The 24,876-nt window shown below is 38.4% G+C and overlaps 1 protein-coding gene and 1 non-coding gene across 10 annotated transcripts in view; one reads left to right on the forward strand and one right to left on the reverse strand.

Annotated features, from left to right (window-relative positions):
• The window catches only part of LOC106877139 (dual specificity protein kinase CLK2), a 107,237-nt gene extending 91,831 nt beyond the window's left edge, over positions 1–15,406 (reverse strand). For 8 of the 9 annotated variants that reach the window (XM_089350366.1, XM_089350343.1, XM_089350367.1 and 5 more), the window contains exon 1: positions 14,355–15,390. The gene's annotated coding sequence lies outside the window, so the exon portion shown is untranslated. Of the gene's footprint in view, positions 1–14,354 lie in introns of all 9 variants that reach the window. The other variant, XM_089350365.1, reaches the window with a different exon arrangement.
• Positions 15,407–15,634: 228 nt separating this feature from the next.
• Positions 15,635–15,706, forward strand: Trnah-gug (transfer RNA histidin (anticodon GUG)). The gene has a single exon. It is a non-coding gene; the product is annotated as a tRNA-His (tRNA).
• The last annotated feature ends 9,170 nt before the right edge of the window (positions 15,707–24,876 follow it).

The following is a 24,876-nucleotide window of genomic DNA, read 5'->3' on the forward strand; positions in this document are numbered from 1 at the left end:
GATCACGCTTGGACAGTGCTGTTAGTGCTCCACTGGAACAGGTGCCAATCATCGAATATGGTTCAATTACGATTTCGATTTCACTTGCCCCAACAGGTCTTCACAAGCCGAGTTTAGTGTCCAATGAAGGAGAAGTTGGTTTGATTTTGATTTCAAATTCACTTGCCTCAACAGGTCTTCGCAAGCATTTAAAGCAAACAGCTACAAAATGTCTAAACCAGGATTTGAAACCAAATTCCCAATCTCCTACAAGTCCATGGCCTATTGTTCTTGCCTGTTGCACAAAGACATTTCTTAGAATGAACTAACCTCTTAGACCTTTCCAAGGCATTCATGAGTCAAACCTGATGCAGAGGAAACATCTTACGTTTAGTTTAGCCTGATTTGGTTAGGAAGAATATAAATATGCAACATCAAATAAGTTCCTTTTCTTTGGGTCAACCAACCTCTGATCAGAAAGTATCAATTTTCCTTCCTCCTTCTTCCTGGGACTGATGGAGAAAGCTTCATTATCCCTGGAACAATACAATCCTTACTCTTTCTATCTAACTACACTTTATTACCCCCCCCCCCCTCTCTCTCTCTTAAGTAGTCACTTAGATGAAGCTAATTGCTATACACAATGGACCATGGAGCTAAAGACAATTTGTTTGCTGCAACAACAAACAAGCTGTGTACACAAATGACTCAAGAGAAGTTGTTTTCTAGATATAACAACATAGTAAACATAAATTAAAGACCATCTTAGTAACCAATTAATATTGTCCTGCTCTCATTTATACAATACAACATATTGCAGCACATTGATTTTTATAATTCATGACTCCATTGTTTTATATATATATATATATATATATATATATATATATATATATATTAATGAATAGCTTCTTAGATTCTGAGCCAGTATTCAAAACTGAATCAACATTTTCCTACAAATTCATTTCCTATTGTTGATGGCTTTTGTACTTATGAAATTCTGAGAGTCAATTACCACACTTATCTAAGTTCTACTGTTTAAGTGAATATTTCAAGTCAGACACACGCATGCATGCACACACACACACACACACACAAACACACATACACACGTTGCTTCAACATTCATTTTTTTTCCATTATTGAGACAGATTTTCTTCAGCTAGATGCTGTTTCTAGAACCAACAAATCTGGTCTGACTTATGCAATCATGGAAAAGTGGGTGTTAACACATTGTTGGTGGTAATAATGACATACATATACATATATTCATACACATCAGATATACACACACACACACATACACATATATGTATATATATATATATATATATATATATATATATATATATATATATATACGAGTGAGTGGACAAATCAAAGAAGGGCACTCAACAAATTTATTGGAAGTTACATGTATGGATCGAAACAGTTTGATTTTGATTCAAATTCATTGGTACTCTTGAGTTTCAAGTGTGATACTAGTCATCAACAATTTTGAATTTGAATGACAGAAGTTGATCGTGGGCTGCAATTAGTCGAGGAAGGTCATGCAATGTCGTGACTCAATGTTGGTATATGGGTAACAGTTAGTTGGAAAATACCACATGGTGAACAGGAAATTCCTATCCTCCACATGGTCAATTTCCTGTTCACCATGTTGTATTTTCTAACTAACTGTTACCCTATACCAACATCAAGCCACGAGTATCCCTTATACATCATCATCATCATCATCATCATCGTTTAACGTCCGCTTTCCATGCTAGCATGGGTTGGACGATTTGACTGAGGACTGGTGAAACCGGATGGCAACACCAGGCTCCAGTCTAATTTGGCAGAGTTTCTACAGCTGGATGCCCTTCCTAACGCCAACCACTCAGAGAGTGTAGTGGGTGCTTTTACGTGTCACCTGCACGAAAACGGCCACGCTCGAAATGGTGTCTTTTATGTGCCACCCGCACAAGCCAGTCCAGGGGCACTGGCAACGATCTCGCTCGAAAATCCTACGGGAGCCAGTCAGGCGGTACTGGCAACGACCACGCTCAAAATGGTGCATCTCATGTGCCACCCGCACAAGAACCAGTCCAGGGGCACTGGCAACGATCTTACTTGGCTTGCCGGGTCTTCTCACGCACAGCACATTTCCAAAGGTCCGAGTATATATATATATATATATATATATATATATATATATATATATATATATATATATATATATATACATGTATACACCACACATATATTCAGACGTAAGATTAATAAACTATTTTCATGCAGATGATAACAGCTATTGAGCTAGAAACATGTATCCACAACTACCCTCTTATCTCCAGACAATAAACCTGTCTGTTTCTTAATGACGTGTCAGCTTTGGAGAAATCTTGAATCTTGAGATTATCTTCCTTTCTCAGGTTGCACTGGTTTTGGTTTCCATTTGGTAATTATGATACATTCTCTAGAGGCAGAGATACTTATAATAAATCAAGAATTGATGTTGTATGGTATTTGATATACCTGTATTTGTCTATGTTGCTTAAATACATACCACTACTTTACCTGATTTATTTTGCTTAGTTCATTTTTAAATTATATATATATATATATATACCACATGGTTCTGGGTTCAGTCCCACTATATGGCACTTTGGGCAAGTGTCTTCTACTATAGCCTCGGGCCGACCAAAGCCTTGTGAGTGGATTTGGTAGACAGAAACTGAAAGACGCCATCATATATATGTATGTATATATATATGTTTGTGTGTCTGTGTTTGTCCTCCCAACATCGCTTGACAACTGATGCTGGTGTGTTAATGTTCCCGTAACTTAGCGGTTCGGCAAAAGGGGGCGATAGAATAAGTACTAGGCTTACAAAGAATAAGTCCTAGGGTCGATTTGCTCAACTAAAGGCGGTGCTCCAGCATGGCCGCAGTCAAATGACTGAAACATGTAAAAGAGTAATATATATATAGAGACAGAGAGAGAAAGAGAGACAGAGAGAGAGTTCAAACTTACAGAAAACAGAAGATAAAGACAGGTGTAGGAACAACAAGCAGGCGTATTAGTGTGACACTCTGGTAGAATGGAAAAGTCTTTTACATTTCAAGCCTATGCTCTTCAACAGAAAGGATTAAGATGAAAAAAATGGAGAGGAAATAAAAAGAACAGAGAGAGTAAAATGTGCAGAGTTCAACGGTCCAACATGGACAGATGACTGGAAAAAAGAGGCTGAATGAAAGGGAGATAATAATAATGATAAGAATAATAACGGTAATGGTGACCACAACGAACTAAGGTACACAAGCACATGTGTGTATGTGGGAATGGTGTGTGTGAGTGTGTATGTGTGAATGGGGTCGAGTGTGTGAGTATGCATGTGTCAGTGAGTGTGGGTGTGTGCGTATGGATGTGTGTGTAAATGTGTATGGACGTGTGTATATGTGTGAGGCTAATGTGTGTGTGTGTTGTGTGTAACATTTGATGTGTGCTTGTTCAGGTGGTGTGTGCACGTGTGTGTGTGTGTGCATGTCTGTGACCAAATAGTGTGCATGTGTATAGTGTATGTTTGGGCAAAAGTTATCTGTTTCTATGCGTGTTGCATGTGATTATGTGCGTTGCGTTGTGTGTGTGTGTGTGTGGGAGTTTGCATGATGGTGTGTGGTGTGTCTACTGAGTTGAACAGTGTGCGGGGCTGCTCGTATAGTGGTATATGTGGTGTTGCTATTGAAGAGTGAGTGTGGATGTGTGGATAATGGTGTGTGGTATGGGTGCTGAGAAGTGTCCGGTGCTAGTGTGTGGAGTGGGAAATGTTTGTGGGTGGGTGTGTAATGGTGTGTGAAGTGAGTAATGAGTTGAACAGTGTGTACAAGTGTTTGTATAGTGGCATGTGTGTGGTGAGGGTACTGAGCTAGGCGGAATGCAGGTGTGTGGGTGGAGGGGAAGCAGTTGAATGTGGGATGCATGTGGGAATCCATGTGGGGTTGGTGTCAGATGAAGAGAGGTAGTGAGTTGAGTCATATGGTGCAAAGGAATGAAGAGAGAAGATTAATTCCTGTTCACAGAAAAGGCGGAAGTCCGGATGGCCCCTGTGCAGAGATAGTTCAAACACAGACAGATGTTATAGTGAATGACCAGTAGAGCAGAAGTGGCGCAAGACTGGGGTGTCATTGGCGAGTCTGATGTCTCAAAGGTGCTCTGCAAACCAGTCAGCCAAGTGGCATCCCCTTTGACCAATGTACAGGGAAGGACAGAGAGAGTAAGAGATGCAGTAAATAACATTACTGGAAGTGCAGGTAAAGGAGTCAGTGTCATGATAGGGAAAGTGATGGGTGCCAGTGAGGATAGTGGTGTTGGAGAGGTAAGGGCAGGTGTGACAGCAGGGGTGAAAGCAGGGGAAGGAGCCAGGCTGGGAGGCAGGAGTAAGGAAGAAATAGTGGACCAGAAGGTCACACAGGTTATGGGCTCAATTGAAGGAGTGAAAGTGTAGGTTAGGGAAGATGTATGAGATGGAAGAATCGAACTGGAGTTGCCGGAAGGCTTGGAGAATGGGTCATTGGAGGGGTAGCGTGGAGGAGTGGTAGATGAAGGGAATGGGAGACAGGTAAGGGTGGGATGGGTGCAAGGAGAAAGAGCAGAAGTATGGTCCACAGATTGTGCCTGGGCAAGGAGTGTAGATAATGGTAACAAGATATCCACTGAGTTTCAAAGTTATAGTCATCACTGCAGAGCCTGCGTAGATGGAGGAATTGGGAGAAGTGGATGGAAAGCTTGATGTGGGTAGGGTGGAAGGAAGAGAAGTTAAGGTAGGAGTGTGAAGTGTGAATCAGTGTGTTTGTAGAGGATGAAAGTGGTGAGAGCAGAGTGGTGTATGTTGACAAAAATGTCAAGAAATTTGACGAAAGAGTTACAGTGCAAGAGAATTTTAGGGCAGGATGGAAGGTTTGGACAAAGGAGAGGAAGGAGTCCAGATGTTCATGAGATATATATATATAAACTAATGTCCCTTTGATGATAATGAATACAGGATGTGACATTTGACACACATCAGGGCTTGGTTATTAGAGAACTTTAGTCTTCTGGATATCAATATCTAAGCCAAACTTTGGGACCACCTTGTTAAAGGCATCCACCAGGCTTTTCAATCCTTCACACTCTGGGAGACAAGGACACAATTATCAAAAGAAAAAAAAACATTTCTCTCATTAACATGTGGTCTTAGCCATAACTTTGAGATGTAACACCTTAAACAAGCTAGCTGCAGATTTTGTCTGCATGTAGATACCTTCAATTGAATTGTGGAACACTTCCATAAACACCAATATACAAATAGAATGAGAATATCTAGTATACAACCTTACTTGACTCCCACAGTAACATTAAACTGTGCTTAGCTGAAGTTCAACTTGAGATAACTTGAGCCTACCAGACTCAATCATACACATGAACTTTTGAACCGTAAAGGATTAAAAATTGTGTAACATGGTGACAAGATAACACTAGATTTAGCTAAGCAAAATTACTTGAAGATATACTACTAAAAATAAGAGAATATGGTGAGTCAAGTTCTTCTTTGACTTGTATGTTCATTGGACACTACATCAGTCGAAAGTAAAACAAAACAAAGTAAATGTGTAATTTATACAGAATTAGAAATGATGCAATAACGTGGATTATTTTGCAAATGATCGAATCTACCAAGCAAAGAACTACTATTTATCAAAAACAAATCAAGCAAATCATTTTCCACAAGGATTCAGGATAAGAAATTTGCTCAAAGGAGATGAAATGTGTATGATTCTCAGACATAACCAATCACATATGAAAATGTTACTCCTGTTGTTCAACGAGTGATATTACTTCCCAGAACAATGAAGAAAGATAACTGTAACAGTTATTACAGAAATACTACACTTGGAAATTCTTATCCAAACAGAAGAGCTTTTTACCATTGTAAAAAGGAGGTCAGCACAATTTGTATGTATGTGGTCATATATGTCATAGGACACAAAGTAGCTGAATTGAATCCATTTGAACCTAAAAACCAGGAAATAGTTATAATTTATTCAGTAGCTCTCACCCTCTCTCTCTCTCTCACACACACACACACATAAAAAATTCAAATGCATGAGTTTTTCATTCTCAGTTTTCAAACGAGAATAAAGAACTCCAAGTAGCAACTAAATTTTGAATAAGTAGACGCTATGCCGCCATGAAAAACAGACATTGAATAAAGAGTCAAGAAATATGAAAAGTGAATATATTTATTTCACCACTTGTCATCATTAGGATTACAACCATTTCACAGTATTTATCATGTAATAATAAGCTATTTTACATGTCTGCAATATTTACAAGTCTGTGCAGATAAAGAAAGCTAGCTCATCAGACCACGAGAGTATCATGGTTAAATCAATGCTTCAAGTCTTATATATATATATATATATATATATATATATATATATATATATATATATATATATATATATATATGTGGGTGTGTGTCTTTTTCTTTTATTTGTTTCAGTCATTTGACTGTGGCCATGCTGGAGCACCATCTTTAGTCAAACAAATCAACCCTAGGGCTTAGTCATTGTAAGCCTAGTACTTATTCTATTGGTCTCTTTTGCCGAACTGCTAAGCTATGGGGACATAAACACACCAACATCGGTTGTCAAGCGATGGTGGGGGCACAAACACAGACACAGAAACATACACACACACACACACACTCATATATATATACAAGCTTCTTTTCAGTTTTCATCTACCAAATCCACTCACAAAGCTTTGGTTGGCCCGAGGCTATAGTAGAAGGTGCCACACAGTGGGACTGAACCCGGAACCATGTGGTTGGTAAGTAAGCTACTTACCACTCCTGCACCTATATATATATATATATATATATATATATATATATATATATATATATATATATATATATAGGCGCAGGAGTGGCTGTGTGGTAAGTAGCTTACTTACCAACCACATGGTTCCGGGTTCAGTCCCATTGCGTGGCCCCTTAGGCAAGTGTCTTCTACTATAGCCTCGGGCCGACCAAAGCCTTGTGAGTAGATTTGGTAGACAGAAACTGAAAGAAGCCCGTCGTATATATGTATATGTATATAAATCTATGTGTGTTTGTGTGTCAGTGTTTGTCCCCTCCAACATTGCTTGACAACCAATGCTGGTGTGTTTACGTCCCCGTAACTTAGCGGTTCAGCAAAAGACACCGATGGAATAAGTACTAGGCTTACAAAGAATAAGTCCTGGGTCGATTTGCTCGACTAAAGGCAGTGCTCCAGCATGGCCACAGTCAAATGACTGAAACAAGTAAAAGAGTAAAGAGAGTATATATATATTTATATATATATATATATATACACACATGCACACATATACATTCATACTCATACATGAAACATTGCATTGTCTTGAATGTTCATATATCTGTGAAAACATTAAGCCCTCCTACCACTCCTCCTTTATCAGATATCTTTTATAACTATCATTCATATCTCTATCACTCATGCTTTTCATTCTGTAAAAAGGGTGATGAGTGAGCAAAGACAGCAAAGACATGGCTAGATGTCATGAAAAATGCCCTCTGTAAAGTGTGAGGTGGTGAAGACCCTTGCACACTGTAAAGTGTGAGGTGATGAAGTCTTGTTAAGGATATGATACCTCTCTAGTGCTGATGATACAAAACAAAGAACAGAAGAAAAAAAGAGAAAGAAAAAATACCCAGTACTGTATGTTAAAGTAGTTGTTGGGTACAGAATCAAATGTATTCATACACACATATATACATATACACGTGTGTGTGTGTGTGTGTAGACATGTTGAGTAAGTTGTTTAAAACAAAATTCAAAGTTCCAGTTAAATGAATATTATCAATAACTTTCACTCAACAAAATCTATAGAGTCCAACTATCAGTAAATGCTTTGTTGTTTTCTACAAGTTTATTAATTATGTATCATTATCATCATGATTGTCCTTGTTTAATGACACTTTTCCTTGCTTGCGTGGATCAGACAGAGTTTACAGAGGCAGGTTTTCTACAGCCAGATGCCTTTCATGTCACCAGTATATATATATATATATATATATATATATATATATATATATATATATATATATATATATATATATATTGAACCATACTCGATGACTGGCACCTGCGCCAGTGGAGCACTAACAGCACTGTCCGAGCGTGATCGTTGCCAGAGCAGCTGTTTGGCTTCTGCGCCAGTAGCATATACATAGCACCATTTGAGCATGATCGTTACCAGCGTTGCCTTCTCGCACTTGTGCTGGTGGCACATTAGAAAATCATTTGAGCGAGGTCGTTGCCAGTGCCGCTGGACTGGTTCCCGTGCAGGTGGCACATAAAAAATACCTTTTTGAGCATGGCCGTTGCCAGTACCGTGTGACTGGCCCCCGTGCCGGTAGCACGTAAAAGCACCCACTATACTCTCAGAGTGGTTGGCGTTAGGAAGGGCATCCAGCTGTAGAAACTCTGCCAGATCAGATTGGATCCTGGTGCAGCCTTCTGGCTTGCCAGTCCCCAGTCAGATCATCCAATCCATGCTAGCATGGAAAATGTTAAACGATGATGATGATGATATATATATGGTAGGGATATGCCTTTATGTATGACCCCAATTTTACATGGCTCAACGTGTTTTCTCAAGCACAGGAAATTGTCAGAGATCTCGGTCCCTTGTCATCTCCTCTAGTGATATGTTTTTGAACAATATAAACAAATACAAATTTTGGCACAAGAGCAGCAATTTCAGAGGAAGAGGTAAGTCAATTACATTGACCCCAGTGTTTAACTGGTACTTATTTTATTGACCCCAGTAAGGATGAAAGGCAAAGTCAACCTCAGCAGAATTTGAACTCAGAACTTCTAAGTATTCACCCGGCATGCTAATGATTCTGCTAGTTCACCACCTTATCAAATACAAATATATTAAATACCAGATAACATAAATTTTTGATTTATTAATACAGTGATACCTCGCAGTACGAGTTTAATTCGTTCCATAACCAAGCTCATCTTACAATTTATTCATTTTACAAATCAATTCTCCCCATTGAAATTAACTAAAATATAATTAATCCATTCCGGCCCCCAAAAACCACTCAAAAATAATTTTTTATGGGTTTTAAAACAGAAATGGTGTAGTTACAAGTAAATTGACAATTATAAAAAAGAGAATGCAAAAGAAATATGTAAACTGGTTTTATTAACTGAATTACCTTAAAGATGGGACTATTTGTGTGCTTGTCTTGTGGATTTCCACTTGTACGTCAAGAAAAAATTCATACAAGTCTCGGCTCGTACAGCAAATTACTCGTACAATGGTGCACTTATACTGTGAGGTTCTACTGTATTTTTTCCACCTCTTGAAGGTCTTTATTCATTTAAACCATTATTTAAATTTTTGTAGTATCTGTTTTACAGAAGAACAATAACTAAAGCTAAGGTTGGCTTGATTTGAATTTGAAAACTGATATTTTCTCTTGCAAGGTGCTTGGTGACCCTGTTGGTGATGGTGTCACATAGAAAACACCAGTGCTGGTGCCACATAAAAAGCACCCAGTACAATCTGTAGTATACTTAAAATTAGATAGCCCGAACACATAAGCAATATGGAGCTACGGCAAAGAACAAATCAAGTTTCGATTAGGGAGCAAATATTTAAGAAAAAGTGGAAGTGGATTGGTAGCACAATCAGAAAAGACACACCAAATGTAGCGAAAAGTGCTTTACAGTGGAATCCGGATGGATATAGAAAGAAAGGTAGGCCTAAGAACTTGTGGCATAGATCAACACAAAAGGAACTAGAGAAAGAGGGACATTCATGGCAGAGTATAAGTACAGAAACGAAAAATTATGCGACATGGAATTCAATTATAAGTGGCCTATACTCCGCGTTGGAGGGTTAAGGGCAAGAAAAAAAAACACTCTGTAAAGTGGTTGGCATTAGGAAGGGCACCCAGCTGTAGAAATCATACCAAAGCAGACAATGGAGCCTAGTATGCTTCTGGCCTTGCCAGCTCCTATCAAACTACCAGTATGTAAAGAAATGTTTAATGATGTTGGTGGTGGTGATGATGACGACATTATAATTACGTTATTTGTTTTATGAGCTGTATTGACTTCACCACAACATGTTGACCCAATAATGGTTTGATACATCAAGTAATTAATTGATAAAAAAAAATACACACACCACACAGAATGAAATACTCACGAGCTTGTGTTACTGTGGTTTTTGGTTGCAGGGGTTACCAGTGTTGTTGTTTCGGCATTGAAGTATGTGGTATCATTACCGAAGTTAATATTGTTGCTGTATTAATCATGGTGTGAGATAAGGCTAGCAGCAGATATTACAACCAGGGCCAGTGCTAGGAAGTGTCAGTGTCAGAGAATTGTCAGTGGGGTCCTCCACTCTACAAAAGCTGAAGACTTGTGTTTTATGCTTCATATACTACGCCAGTCCCAACCAAAAAACATTGAGGGCTTGGGGCTCCACCATTAGCCACAACGATGTACTAAAAATTCATCATGGTGTCCTCCACTCAAGCATGCATGCCAGGCCTAATTTGAACAAATTTGTCTAATTGGCTTAAAACTGGTCCTAATTACAACAAAAGCAAGTCCATGAACATTTAACAACAGACTTTATTAAAGGAAGGCTAAGCATGTATGCATGCATAAACAACGTGACAAGGTCACAGGGATTGACTTAACTATATAATTGCTTGGCCAATTGTAATCTGGAAAGTGAGATACAAAAAGTTATGAGTCTGCCACAATTTGTTACGGTTTTCTCTTGATTTGCTTGGTAAAAACTGAGATCTGTCCTACTTGAAATGCTAACAACACTCTAGGATGATTTTGGTGCTGAATTTTTTAACTAGTGAAAAAAGATACGACTCTCAAGAATATTTGAGATGTTGTTCATGACATAATTTCAAGCTGAATGATCAATCATTTTATAGGTTGTTCATGTGAAAATGGTGTGGTTTCATTCATGACAGTGAAATGGCAACTCTACATTTGTGGTTCAGATACATATTCAATGACAGCTACTGTCACTCAACTACAATAAGATGATTTCAAAGATTGCCACGGGGACATATTCTGTAGGAGATGTGTTTAATCAATCCAGTTAATTTGTTATAATTCCATTCACATCTTGGGTACCTTGCAGGAATACAAATTTGCCTGTTGTCTAAACCTGTCAAAATATTCAGTTACTGGAAGGATCAACAATCAACGGGGACAGCGTTGAACTGGTAGAGTCAGAACCTTGGCCAAAATGCATACACAATATTTAATTACGACACCTACATTCTAAGATCAAATCCTGCCTATGGTAACTTTGTCTTTTTCTTCTGGTATGCAACCAGTCGCTGTGATAAAAAACACAAAATTCCCCACAAATGGTTTCAATATTTGGAAGAATTTGACAAAAGCTCTCCGGTAATTTTCTTCATGTAAATAAATGTTTATATAAATTTTAAAATTTGTCAGCAAAACCTTATAAAATGACAAAGTTCTAAAAGATGTACATGTTTATATATTTGTAGTAGATCTTGCAGGCATGAAGTGGATTCAATCCTAGATAGCCAAATTTAAATTAACACTTCAACAGAACTTTTCTCTTTCTGTGACAGTTTACATTTGCCAGATGCCTTAGCTAAGCCGAAATAATGTCTTCACCACTTGACCCTTCTAACCTCTTCTATTTCAACAAAAGCTAGAATTAAGATAACAAGACTACCAATTAAATCTATTGTTCTCAATGATATGTCTATCCTTCTAGATAATTATAAAAACAAGAACTCCCAAGCAAAAATCAGTTAGTCACTTGGTTTTTGGTCTCCACATGATCCATGCTCCTACGACCCACAGGGACGTCAAATGTGGCAGGAAGAACTTGACATGCAGTGACCACACACGTTCACCATCCAGGTAGAGCCAGAGGTGTCTCAGCCTCAGCGCACACATGCGCATCATCAGCCAAGGCATCCCTAACCCACCCTTTAGTGGTTTCTGGCAGCAGATGGAATGCCTCACAAGTGATGGTTTCCCCTCCCACAAAAAGTGGAAAAGGATCCGTTCCAACTTGTTCAGCCACAAACCAGGACAAGGCACAATGGTTAGGCGGTAGGTTATCACAGATGCTATAAACATCTACGCAACCTCTGCCCTCCCTAGCAAGGATAGCGACCTCCCAGACCAAGTCTGGGTTATGGCCGTCACCTTACCCGTGACTTCACGCCAGTTTTCTCCAACTGGAGATCTGGACCAAACCAGACTCCAAGCAGTTTAACTGGGTCCTCTGTCCAATGTCCCATGATGCTGTTGGGAGGCTTCAACTTGCCCCTCCAGTAGCCGAATTGCAAGCTGACTGGTTTTTCCTGGTTAATTTTTGCTCCTGTCACCGCTTCGTATCTTTTGATGGCTACTTCTACACAAGGTAGCTGCCCTTCATCAGACACAATGATGGTGACATCATCCACATATGCCGTCGCTTTCCTACTGTAACAAAAATCACGTGTGTGTCCCCCCCCCCCGTCACCTCCAACCTCCACAGTAGTGACTCAAGAGCCAATGCATACAGAAGTGGGGACAGAGGGCAGCCCTGGTGAACTGAATATTTGATTGCAAATGGCTTTGAAAAGAAACCAAAAATATAATCACAGAAATTTTTATATGATTCTCGATTTCATTTTTCCGATTTCCATTAAGTCATAACTCTCCCAAATCTAAATGTTTTGTATTGTCCCCTTCCTGTGTGTCATTCATTGACAAATAAAGAAATAAGTTAGTTACTTGGTGACAATTCAGTTAGTCGGCTCATGAAAACTCAATCAGTTAGTTAATGAATTATAACTCGAGTCAGAGACAGCTACCATCAGTTAGGGAGCGGAATACTAGAATCATGAACACAAGCAAGACAGCTACTAAAGACAATGGTCAGAGGGAGAAATGAAATTTACTGTCAGCAACTATGAGACAACCTCCCACGACCCTACAACTTTCACTAGCTCAAATTCTGTTCTCTTACAACATCATTCTATCGCTATCTATGGATTACTGCTAAGAAAACGTGTACACAAAACTATATAAGGAAAATCTACCACATCTAACTTTACTTTGCATGCTCTAGGATTTTATCACCTGCCCGTCGAGGCAAGGTGTATTCAATGTAACAGTAAAAATAAATATTTTCTTACCAACTTCAATCACTGTTCTTTCATCTTTACATAATGGCAATCAACAAAGAACCAATCCTTACAAACTGATTACGGCTCCAACATTTCATCCTAATGTATACCAAATCCATCTTATTGTTGGCAAATCAATCACAACAGTCACAAACTCAACCTCTACCGTTACAAATTTTTACTGTTACAACTTATATATGAAAATAAAAATTGTTTTACAGAAAACTTTAATTCTTTTTTTTTTTAATGTTATGATAGATACATTTCAGAGGCAATATTTCGTACCCTCTCCTCGTGTTCTGAGTTCAAATGCTGTCAAAGTTGACTAACTCCGTTCATTGTTGTCAATGAAATAAATGCAAGACATACTTGACTGATTCAATCGATTGGTATATGACCATTTCGGTAATCTGTGATCGAAGCAGCGTCAATTGAATAAAGAAAACAAACAAAAAAAAAAAACAATAGTGCAAAATGTACCAAAGAAGTAACGGTAAATTTTCAGATTAACACTTGCACGATTTTCCCTAGGGTGTTAGTGTTAGGGTTTTAGGGTCAGGATTAGGGTGTTAAGGTTAGAATTAGGATTAGGGTTAGGGTTTAGGGTTAGTGTTAGGGTTAAGGTTAGGGTTTTAAGGTTAGCGTTAGGTAATCGTGCGGGTATTAATCTGAAAATTTACCGAAGTAACTTGGCTATCCCGAATACTCAAAAGAAATAAGTTTACATCTTTCCAAGAAAAACATACTTTTCGATTTATAACTTTCTCTTCAGATATACTTCCAACGTAATCGCAATTTTGTTTAGTTTTCCAAATGCATTACTTTTTTGTATTTTCATCAATATTGGTCGAATAGGTTTCCTAGACTGTGTTGAGAAATGAAACAGTAGTTTATAACCGTAACCATTTACTTGATCATTTCGATCATTCAGGATGGTCAAGATAATGTTGGACACTCTACATTATTGTTGCTTTAATTTTAATTGAGACGGATTTCGTCAAAGATTGCCCTTGATTCTTCAGATTGGTTGCGTTGTGCCAGTATGATAAACCATATAAACTACATTTGATTTTACCGCGAACACAGACAACTCCCAAATAAATTCCTTAATAGTTTTTGTATTGCTTACCTTCACATGAGTTCCTTTTGCAATTTTGTATGCTTTGCTTCTGGTTTTTGGTAGGGTTAATCTTTTATCTAATTCCGATTTTCTATTTGGACACCAGACGTTAGCATGTTTTGCTTCGTATTTCTCAAAATACTAAATGACCCCTAATCATTGGTGGGCTAATCACATACAGGAGGGATAAAAAAAGATCAAGCATCAGATTTGAAATTAAGCACAGGGTGTGTTCGATATATTATCGATCGATCGATTATAATCCGGTAAGGAAGTGTCCTAGAATGGTCGCAAGCCCAAATGATTGACGCCAGTAAAAAGAAGAAGAAACAAAATTGGTACAGATATATATTCCAGCGACAATATTTTTGGCCAACTTCATAGAAGCCAGATTTTATACGCAATCATAATATAAATGTTGAAACACCGCTATTTTAGGCAATATATATAAAATAAACACCACAGAGTTACAGAAACGAACAACAGGAATGTTGGGGGAAAAATTAATGAAAAATATATAAAATGCCCAAAGACATGTGATATTATATTAACTGAAATTTGTAATATTATCTTGGAATAGTAGTGGAAAATGTTTGTAAATTTCTAGTCCGGAATGAACCGATAAACTGATTCAGAAGAAAAATAATTGTTCTTTTAGTTCATATTCTGTCAAACAGCATTGGAATAATATAAACAGTTCCGTCTTCGTTCCTATATACTTGATAGACAGCAGTTCTCATATACATATATATATGTAAGGGACGACCGTGCGAACTCAAAAAGGAGAAACTACATATATATACGTGTGTGTCTGTTTCAATGTGTGTGTGTTTATGTATACAATAGATGGTTTAAAATCGTTAAATTGATTTACTGACTGGGAAATTATTTGATACATATGTCGCAAATTTTAGAAGAAGTCAAACAAGATTGAATACTTCAAAAAGAACTATGAAAGCTCTATACAGTAATAGTCAAACAATATTTCTGCAAATATCACGAAGGAATTTAATATGAACGTTTACGATAAGCAAAAAAGAAGCTTGATACATAACGAAAGAAGATATATAAAAACATTTAACGATTTGTACGATGACTATAATAAAACTAGCAATCAGAAAACTAATCATATCTAGTTATTTTACTGAATTATACAGTAAAAGCAATTTGTTTCTGTCATAAAGGATAAAGTTGAAAAAATAAATATAAAAACATCAACACAAAGACGTTACTTCAGGGAAATGAATTCATATATTAAAAGTAAAGCGCTTGATGATGGGAGGTTCATAGCCGTGATCGTCTAGTGGTTAGGACCCCACGTTGTGGCCGTGGTAACCCAGGTTCGAATCCTGGTCACGGCAGCCTCCCTATAATTTTAGCTTTTTTTAAATAATTTTTTTTTCTCCATATGGCAGAAATCAAGGGACACACGATATTATAATTGGATTTTCAAAGGATTTTTTGCTACTGTATTTTCAATCGTAATTAGTGTCATTTGAAGGTGTCTAGGTTGCCATCGGGCTAATAAATGGTTTACTGTGTCGCGATGCAGAACAATATTGGCTATGGCAAATGGCCAGCTGATTATATCGACTCAGTGCTCGACTGGTATTGCTTTATCAACCCCGAAAGGATAAAAGGCAAAAATCGACCTCGGCGGAATTTGAACTCAGAATGTTACGACAAATGAAATATCGCTAAGCATTTTGCCCGGCGTGCTATTGATTCTTCCAGCTCGCCGCCATTGCAGGAAGACTAATACTCTTTTCTACTCTAGGCACAAGGCCCGAAACTCTTGGGGAGGTGGGGGGGGGGGGGCAGTCGATTAGATCGACCCCTAATACGCAACTGGTACTTAATTTATCAACCCTGAAAGGCAAAGTCGACCTCAGCGGAATCAACCCTAGCACTTAACTTATTATTTTTTAAAGCCTGTTACCTATTCTGTCGAATTCTTTTGGCCGAACCGTTAAGTTACGGGGGACAAACACACCAGTTGTCAAGCGGTAGTAGGGGACGAACACAAAGACATACGTACACATATATGTAGCGGGATAGTGTAGCAGAAGAAATAGGCACGTGGACAACATCAAAGTAAAACAATGGGAAAGCATCGGATTGTGGTTTAAATAATTTATTTAATAGACACTCGCATTTACTTGTTGTATACATCAAAAAATTCACTACATGACATTACCAACTTGCTTCGAGATAGCGAAGAAGAAAATAAACAGGAGAAATACTGTGTCGATGAAATGAGGTAGAACCGGACATGTTTTGTGTCTGTATGTGCGTTGGTCATTCGGTGGTGTCTGTTTATGTTCTGCGACTGTGTTGGGTCGTTCATGCTGAATATATGGTTCTATGTTGGCTGCTTTGACTGGCACAAGTTACTTGCTGGCTGTCTGCTTGTCTCTTGACAGTTCACTTGGTGATGGCTATCTGCAGTCTCTTGACGGATTGCCGCTTGATGGCTATCTCACTGTATTTATAATGGTCATGACAGCTAGAAGGACATACATACCACAGGAGTAATTTCTACTTATGTAAGTCACCTCCTGTCCACTTGAACCTTAAATAACACAGCTCAGGTGGTAGATCGAAGACAAATCCATCCATCACTTTTTTGCCAGGACAAAGAAATTTCTTTCGTACCTGTTTGGTCAGTGGTGGATCAGACGAGCGAGAATCCTTAGATTCGGTTTCGAATCTCAGCTCGGAAAAGGAAGTGCAAGTTTTTATATATATATCATCATCATTTAATGTCTGTTTTCCAACGGTTTGACAGTTGCTGGTCAGCAGAAGAGCGCTCTAGGCTCCATGTGTGTTTTGGCATGGTTTCTATGATGAGATGCCCTTCCTAATACCAACCACCTTACAGAGTGTACTGGGTGCTTTTACGTTGCATTTACGTGGTACCAGTATGGGTGCTTTTTATGTGTTATCGGCACCCACAAAATTATGAATGTTCAACTGGAGAAGGATGCAAAGGACATGCCTGTATGCAAGGACATGATTTTACTTAGCTTCATGTGTCCCCTGTTATTCCCTCTGTGAAGCCCAACACCTGAAGATCCACTCTCACCACTTCATCCCATATATATCAATGAAATGCTTGTAGAAAGCCTGATTGCTAATAGCCACAGTTTGGCATAGATGTCAAGATTGCAGTAGAAGAGTAACTACAATAGGGCTGCTTTATAGACGACAATTTTGGTTTTTCCTTCATGAACATAGATGAATAAGTTGTCTGTATCGCCAACTCTGGAACAACCATGTGAAAAGCATGACGTTCGAAGGCTCAATCTGACAACTTTCAGCGATTGACCTTGTGCTTTGTTAATTGCCATGGCGAAGCTGAGTTTGAGAGGGAACTGAAGTTTCCGCACACGGTTGGCGCAGTCTGTTGGGGTTAGCGGAATTTTCGGAATAAAAACGGTATCGTTTTTGCCGTGTCCTGTGATAATTTGGGCTTCAATGATGTAGTCCATTATTTGTTTGACCACAAGACAAGTTCAATTGCAGAGTGTAGATGCATTTGGACTGCGTAGGAGGACGACAGGGCAACCGACTTTTAAGTGAAGTTCATGGGGAGGGAGTCCTTGAGAATGTTGGAAGTTGAGAAATTCTGTTGGAAAGTGTGTAATCTGATCGGGGTCAGTAACAGTATCAATTGATCTGTAACAACGTCCTTGAGAAGGTAGCTTACTGAGTAAGTCGTAGTTAAGAGTGGTGACAGCTGCATTTTTAGGTGCAAGAACAGCCCTGTGCTAACATGCAAATATCGGCAGTTTGCAGTGAACGGGCGTTATAAAAACTGTATAACTGTCACAACTTTGTATGTGCAAAAGCAGAGAATATATGTAATATGGATTAACTTCTGAAGGCATTTAAAATACAATTAAAAGTTGATTTAAATTGCATGGCTGCCTCAAAGAACTGCTAATGTGCAAATATCGGCGGTTTGCTGTGAATGGGTATTGTAAAAAATGTAGAAGACAAAGTGAAAGTAGCGTAACGTCATCAAAAGTAATGTCCCTTGAAGCAAAGATCGTTAGTATTTATTATTTACCTATGAGATGGTGTTTTCGTCCCATAGGGGCGGATTTACTTATTATGTGGAAAATTTGAAGAGTCTATGACCATCTCTGAAATATAAGTGATGTATGTTCCCAGCATGAACGAGATTGGATGGAAAATATTGATCTTAAGGAGGGGGTCAAGCAAAAGGCCAGTACACACACATATCTTCCGTTTTATTATATATATAGATGTATATATGGGTCAATATACATACATATATATACATATGTGACACTTATTCGGTAGCCATGATAAAACTCCGAGTTTCGGATGCCGGGGCAGAAACCCACGCCGCCATCTCTTCAGTTATCTGGCCATTGAAAATTCATATGAAAATGACTGTTAAACAAAGGGAAATTACTGTGTGATTGACCGTTATTAAGACAAAAGAGCTATAGACCGCTAAGTAAGGGGAGGGAGTAAAGGTAAGGGAGTAAAAGAGTCCATAGTATTTGTGTGAGCGCACCAAAAAAAAAAGGGTGTAACTATTGTGACCACGGTACTCTTTAGTTATAATCACCCCATTAAAAAATCGGGTTATCTCCCCTAACTAAAAACTTGTTTAACCCTCAATAAAATAAAAAAATGAAAAAATTAATAAACATTAAAAATGAAAAGATTAAACATCATATTGAATCTAATAACATTTTTATAACAAATCATACCATGCCTATTGAGGAGGCCAAACGTCAACACTGTGTTGAAGTATTGAATCAAAAGGATCTAAGCCTTTTAATCCAATCTCTTGTTGCCACATAACCTGATTTTTTAGTGGGGAGATAACCCAATTTTTTAATGGGGGTGAGATAGCCAAAAAGTACCGTGACTGTTACCAAATAAAACCAAATGAAAAAGAACTGGCACCACAAGTGCATCTGTGGGTGAACAAACCTGAAAGAACAAAAATTCGTAACTGCTGTGACCACTACCAAATAAATGCCCTATTCCACAAGTTCCATCCATTCTCAATGATCAGCACTTCTTTATGCAACTGTCCACATCCATATGCATCATGACTGGATCAGCTGTTGCACACTGCATCTAAATCTTCTTATGCCTAACTTTTCTCTCAGTACACTAGCATTCATCACACATGTACACAGATATTGCATATCCAATGGAGCATGCCAGCTTCATTTCTCTCTAGTTTTCACTTGTCCTCTGCATTCAAGGCCTATGTCTAACTACCACGTAGCATTGCTGTTCATACACACACATCATATAATCTTCCTTTCACTTGGAGAGAGACCTTTGATTGCCAACAGACAAAAGCTCTCTGAACTTTCTCCATTGTACTCTTATTCTAACAATTACACTTTCAGTACATCTTCCTCCACTGCTAATTAGATCCCTTAGGTAACTGAAATTATCCACTACTTCTAGAGAGCCTCCAGGGTATTTAAGGGAATCAATCTCTCGTGTATCTGTAGACTTTATTGCTCCTGAACATCTTCCACGTAGAAACGCTATTTTGTTCACTTTTCTTATTATTCTACTGCACCTCTTGTGTACCCATAGCTTGCACAGGGTACACCAAATGGAATCCCAGCCTCCACCTTTCCTATGTATCAAGCAAGGCCATTTACCTGAAATGGGTGGGGTACTGTCTGATTTCATGCTTACCAGAACCTTGGCTTTTGTTAAGTTAACTTTAAGGCCCCTTCATTCCAGATTTTTCTTTAACTGCTGGAATTTCTTTTCTAGTTCTGTTACAGATTCTGCTTTGAGAGCAAGATCATCAGCATATAGTAGTTCCCACGGGCACTTGTTATGAGACCTAGTTGTGTGAACACCTAGCTGTACACTAAATTTGTCATTGTGCACATGGCTAATACTTACCTTACTAACAACACGTGGCCTGTATTGCTTTCACAAACCAGTTGCCTACCGCTAGCTTCCTCAGAAACCACCACATCACACAGCAAGGCATTCTGCCACAGGCTTTCTCTAGATCGACAAATGCCGTATAAAACAGCTTAATCTTAGCTAAATACTTCTCTTACAGTTGCCAGACTAGGAAAATAACATGCTTCTCCCCAGCAAAAAGTCAAACTGCATTTTATCTAGTCTGATTATGTTCCTAATTAACTGGGCTATAACTCTCTCCATAACTTTCATCTCCTAATCCAGCATTTTGATGCCTATATAATTATTTCTATCTAAGACATCTTCTTTATCATTGTAACAGCTGACTATGATTGTCACATGAGCCACTGGAGATTATGCCTTCCTGGATAACCTGATTAAACTATTCAGGCGACTAGACCGTATCTTACTCTACTAGATATTTTAAGCATCTCAGCAGTAATTCCTGATGGACCAGTAACTTTCCCTGTCTTCATGTCTTTAATTACTTTATGTATCATACTGCTGTCAACTAGAATAGCTGGTCCCTCTGTTGGGTTCATATAGGGAAGACTCCCTTTCTCCCATTTATTCTCCACTTTTAACAGCCTTTCATAGAAGCTCTTCCATACCTCTTTCTTTTCAGACTTGCTAAGTGAAACTATACTATTATCCATCGGTACACACTTCTTTCCACATCTTGACTCTCTCTGACACTTCAAGCCTCTGATCTTCATGCTGTAAGACATTAGCAAATCTCTTCCTTTCTGCTTCTGCCCTAACTAGATAAACCTGACACCTAACTCCCCTTTTAGCTACCTAATATGGTTCTCTGCTACCCCTGCTTTTCCACTCTTTTTAAACCTATCTCTTTTCTTTTATGGCCCTGTCAACCTCAAATTTCAAAAATGATAAACAAGTGTTGCAGAGGAAGAATAGAGCTACAGAAAAAAAAAAAAAATCATAACCCATACGATAGAAATATTTTAATTCAAATAACTTTGGAAAGGATTGAATTAAATGAAAAAAAAAAAATCTCTAACAACCCAATACATCATGTAGAGATATGATAACAGGTAAAAGTTTTGTCTGGGAGTCTCTGTATTTAGTGAGACTATGGATCAGCATCTAGAAAGTTCCTCTCCAAGGTACAAACCTTTGTGGAAGAAAGGCAACAGTGTTATTACAGATGTTGCCATCAGAAAGCAAAGAATTGAAACATGTACCACAAGGCATCCTGTATGATACTCTAACAATTTTGTTGAGCAACATTGGGTTGTACAGGTAAAGTAGTAAGCTCAGACTTCCATTTAGCACTATCGGGGAAGAATTCAAAGTAATTCATAAATTAAAGGACACCAAAGCATCTGTGAAAGAGGTCAGTGTGAGGGGAAGAGATGGAGAGCAGCCGTAGTAGAGGCACAACTGAAATACAAGGCCCTTTTTGCAAAATATGGCACAGAGCAGGGATAGACTCAGGAGTTAAACATCAACCTGATATAACTCAACCAGAGCAGTGTGAGAATAAGGTATTTGGGTAAGTGGATTTGCCAGCAGTAAAGAGGCATGGCTCAGTGGCTAGAGTGTTGGATCACAATCATGAGGGAGTGAGTTTGATTCCCGGACCAGACTGTGTGTTGTGTTCTTGAGCAAGACACTTTATTTCACATTGCTCCAGTTCATTCAGCTGTAGGAATGAGTTGCAATGTCACTGGTGCCAAGCTGTATCAGCCTTTGCCTTTCCCTTGGACAACATCAGTCGCATGGAGAGAGGAGGCTGGTCTGCATGGGCAACTGCTGGTCTTCCATAAACAACCTTGCCTGGACTTATACCTCAGAGAGGAACTTTCTAGGACCAATACAATGGTCATTCATGACCAAAAGGGGTCTTTACTCTTTACCGTTATCCTATTTGTCACCAATTAATAGGAAGTTTGTGAAATTTTTTTTTGTTGATAACCAATTAAAAGCTAAAATCTGTGGATGACATTGCTTGTTGAAATATTGCAAAAGAATGTGAAGACATTATGAAAAAATGCAAGAGCTGACACTTCAGTTAAAATACTCTAAAGAACTGTATTCTTGAATTTACTGATGAGAAAAGAATTTCGTCTGATGACTCCAAATAAGAAAGCTAACTGAGTTCTTCCAGTAACGATTTTACATTTTGTTACAAAATTAAAAATTGTAAGGGAGATAATCATCATTCGAATCTGGTACTTGGTATTGAATGAGTGATAAAGATAACCATCCTTTAACGTCCATTTTCTTTGCTGGCATGGGCTGGACGGTTTGACAGGAGCTGTTCAGTCAGGGAGCTGTCCAGACTGCAAATTGTCTGTTATGGAACGATTTCTACAGCTGGATGCCCTTCCTAATGCCAACAACTTTATAGCGTGCTTTTCATGTATCACAGGCACAAGTGTATTTACACAGCACCAACATGAGTGCATTTGACATGGCACCAGCACTTGTAAAGGACAAGCCTGTATATATGGAGGACTGCAATTTTACTTAGCTTGATGTATCTTCTCAAATACAGCAAATCACCACAACTCCCAGTCTGTTGTCATTTCCTCAGTGAGGCCCAGTATCTGAAGATCCTTTATCACCTCTTTGTCCCATGTCTTCCTGGGCCAACCCCTTCCACAGGTTTCCTCCACAATTAGAGCTTGGCACTTCTTTATGCAGCTGTCCTCATCCATATGCATCACATGACCAAACCAGCACAGTCTTCTCTCTTGCACACATCTGATGCCTCTTAGACCCAGTTTTCCTCTTACAGCACTTACATTCTGTCATGTGTATACACTGACATTACCCATCCAGTGGGGCATGATAACTTCATTTCTTTCAAGCATTCACAAGTCCTCTGTAGTCAATGTCTATGTTTCACTGCCATGAGCATTACTGTCCATACACACGCATTATACAATCTGCCTTACACTCTGAGAGAGAAGCCCTTAGTTACCAAGAAAGGTAACTTCGTCCACTCCATTTTTATTCTAACAATTACACTTTCAGAACTTCTTCTTCCACTGCTAACTTGGTCGCCTAGGTAACAGAAACTATCCACTACCTCTAATGATCCCACAGAACATTTGAGCAAGTCTATTGACTGCACATTTTTAGTGCTTATTGTACTGACAGATTTCAGGATTTGAATTCAGAATATAAAAGACTGAAACTAAATTCTTTAAAATACTTTTAAAGGACACAGATACTCTTTTCTTCTACCTCAATTCTTAGAACAATAAACAGATCGATGCCCAATCACCTTCTAATACTCTATTAAATTTTTAAATGGCTAAGTCAGAGGAGACAGAACAGTACCCCTGACTATTTTTCAGGCCTCCAAGACTGGTGGTTAGAAACTATTTCTTAGACCTGACCCAAATGCTTACAAGAAAGTGGTCTCTGCTAAAGGTACCGAAGTAATGATGTTAAGCTGACTGTTAGTGTAAGTCAAGAATATATATAGTTTGATAGTCTTCCACCCAGCTTCTGCCTACCCAGTTCCATTCACAATGCTTTAATAGTAGACATTTCTCCTAAGGTATCATGTGGTGGGATGAAACTTGGCTGCATGTAATTGTGAAGGAAAGTTCTTTACATGGTATCAATTACGAATGCTGTATCATTTATTGATTCCTCTTCACCAGAGATCTAGCACTAGAAATAAGACGTAGGTGGTGGGATGAATAGAATCCCTCCAAATGGATTTTCTTTCCGAGTTGAGATATAAAATACATCCGTTAAAGAATTCTTACAAGATTCTAAACTACACACTTGTACGGTCGAGCACATAATCCATCATATTAATCTTAACATATAGTTCCAAAAAATTATATCACCCCAAGGAGAATGAAAAGGAAAATTTACGTTGCAAAGATTTAATTCAACTGCCACGTCACCGAAATTCTTCTTACATAAGCACAAGGCATCCCATTTGGAGGTTAGTCAATTATATCAACCCTAGTATTCAACAAGTACTTATTTTATCGACCCCAGAGGTACGAAAGGCAAAGCTGACTTCGGCGGGATTTGAACTAAGAACGTAAAGAGCAGGAAGATAATGGGAGGCAGTTTTTGCGACACTCTAACAACTCAATCGATCCCCGGTTCATCATTAAGAAAAATTATTTTTAATATTGGAACAAAGCCAGAGATTAGGAGGAAAGGCACAGTATTTATTTGGTACTCCTTTTATCTACTCTGGACGAATGAGACAAAAATTAATCCTGTTATTATTGGAATTCAGAACGTAAATACTTGAAACTTGTCCCGCCACTCTGTATATTAGGCCCTAGAAGTTTTAAAAGTTTAATAATGAAACATTTAAGAAACGGAGAGTGGCAGAATTAATATAGTACATTAAATGTGACATTTAGTTACGTTCGAAGTTAAAATTTCAGTGGAGAGTCGACTTGGTTTTCATTCCACCGAGGTAGATTCATAGAAATAATTATCGCTCTAAAAATAAGGACCTTTAAATCGATTACACCAAACATCTGCATATATCAGTAGTCTGTGCCAAAGTCACATGAGAGTTGTGAAAATATTTAGTTAAAAAGAAATATTAATACTGTATTTACTTATACAG

Source organism: Octopus bimaculoides, chromosome 4 (assembly GCF_046866305.1).
Source record: "Octopus bimaculoides isolate indiv1 chromosome 4, ASM4686630v1, whole genome shotgun sequence".
NCBI classification, from domain to species: domain Eukaryota; kingdom Metazoa; phylum Mollusca; class Cephalopoda; order Octopoda; family Octopodidae; genus Octopus; species Octopus bimaculoides.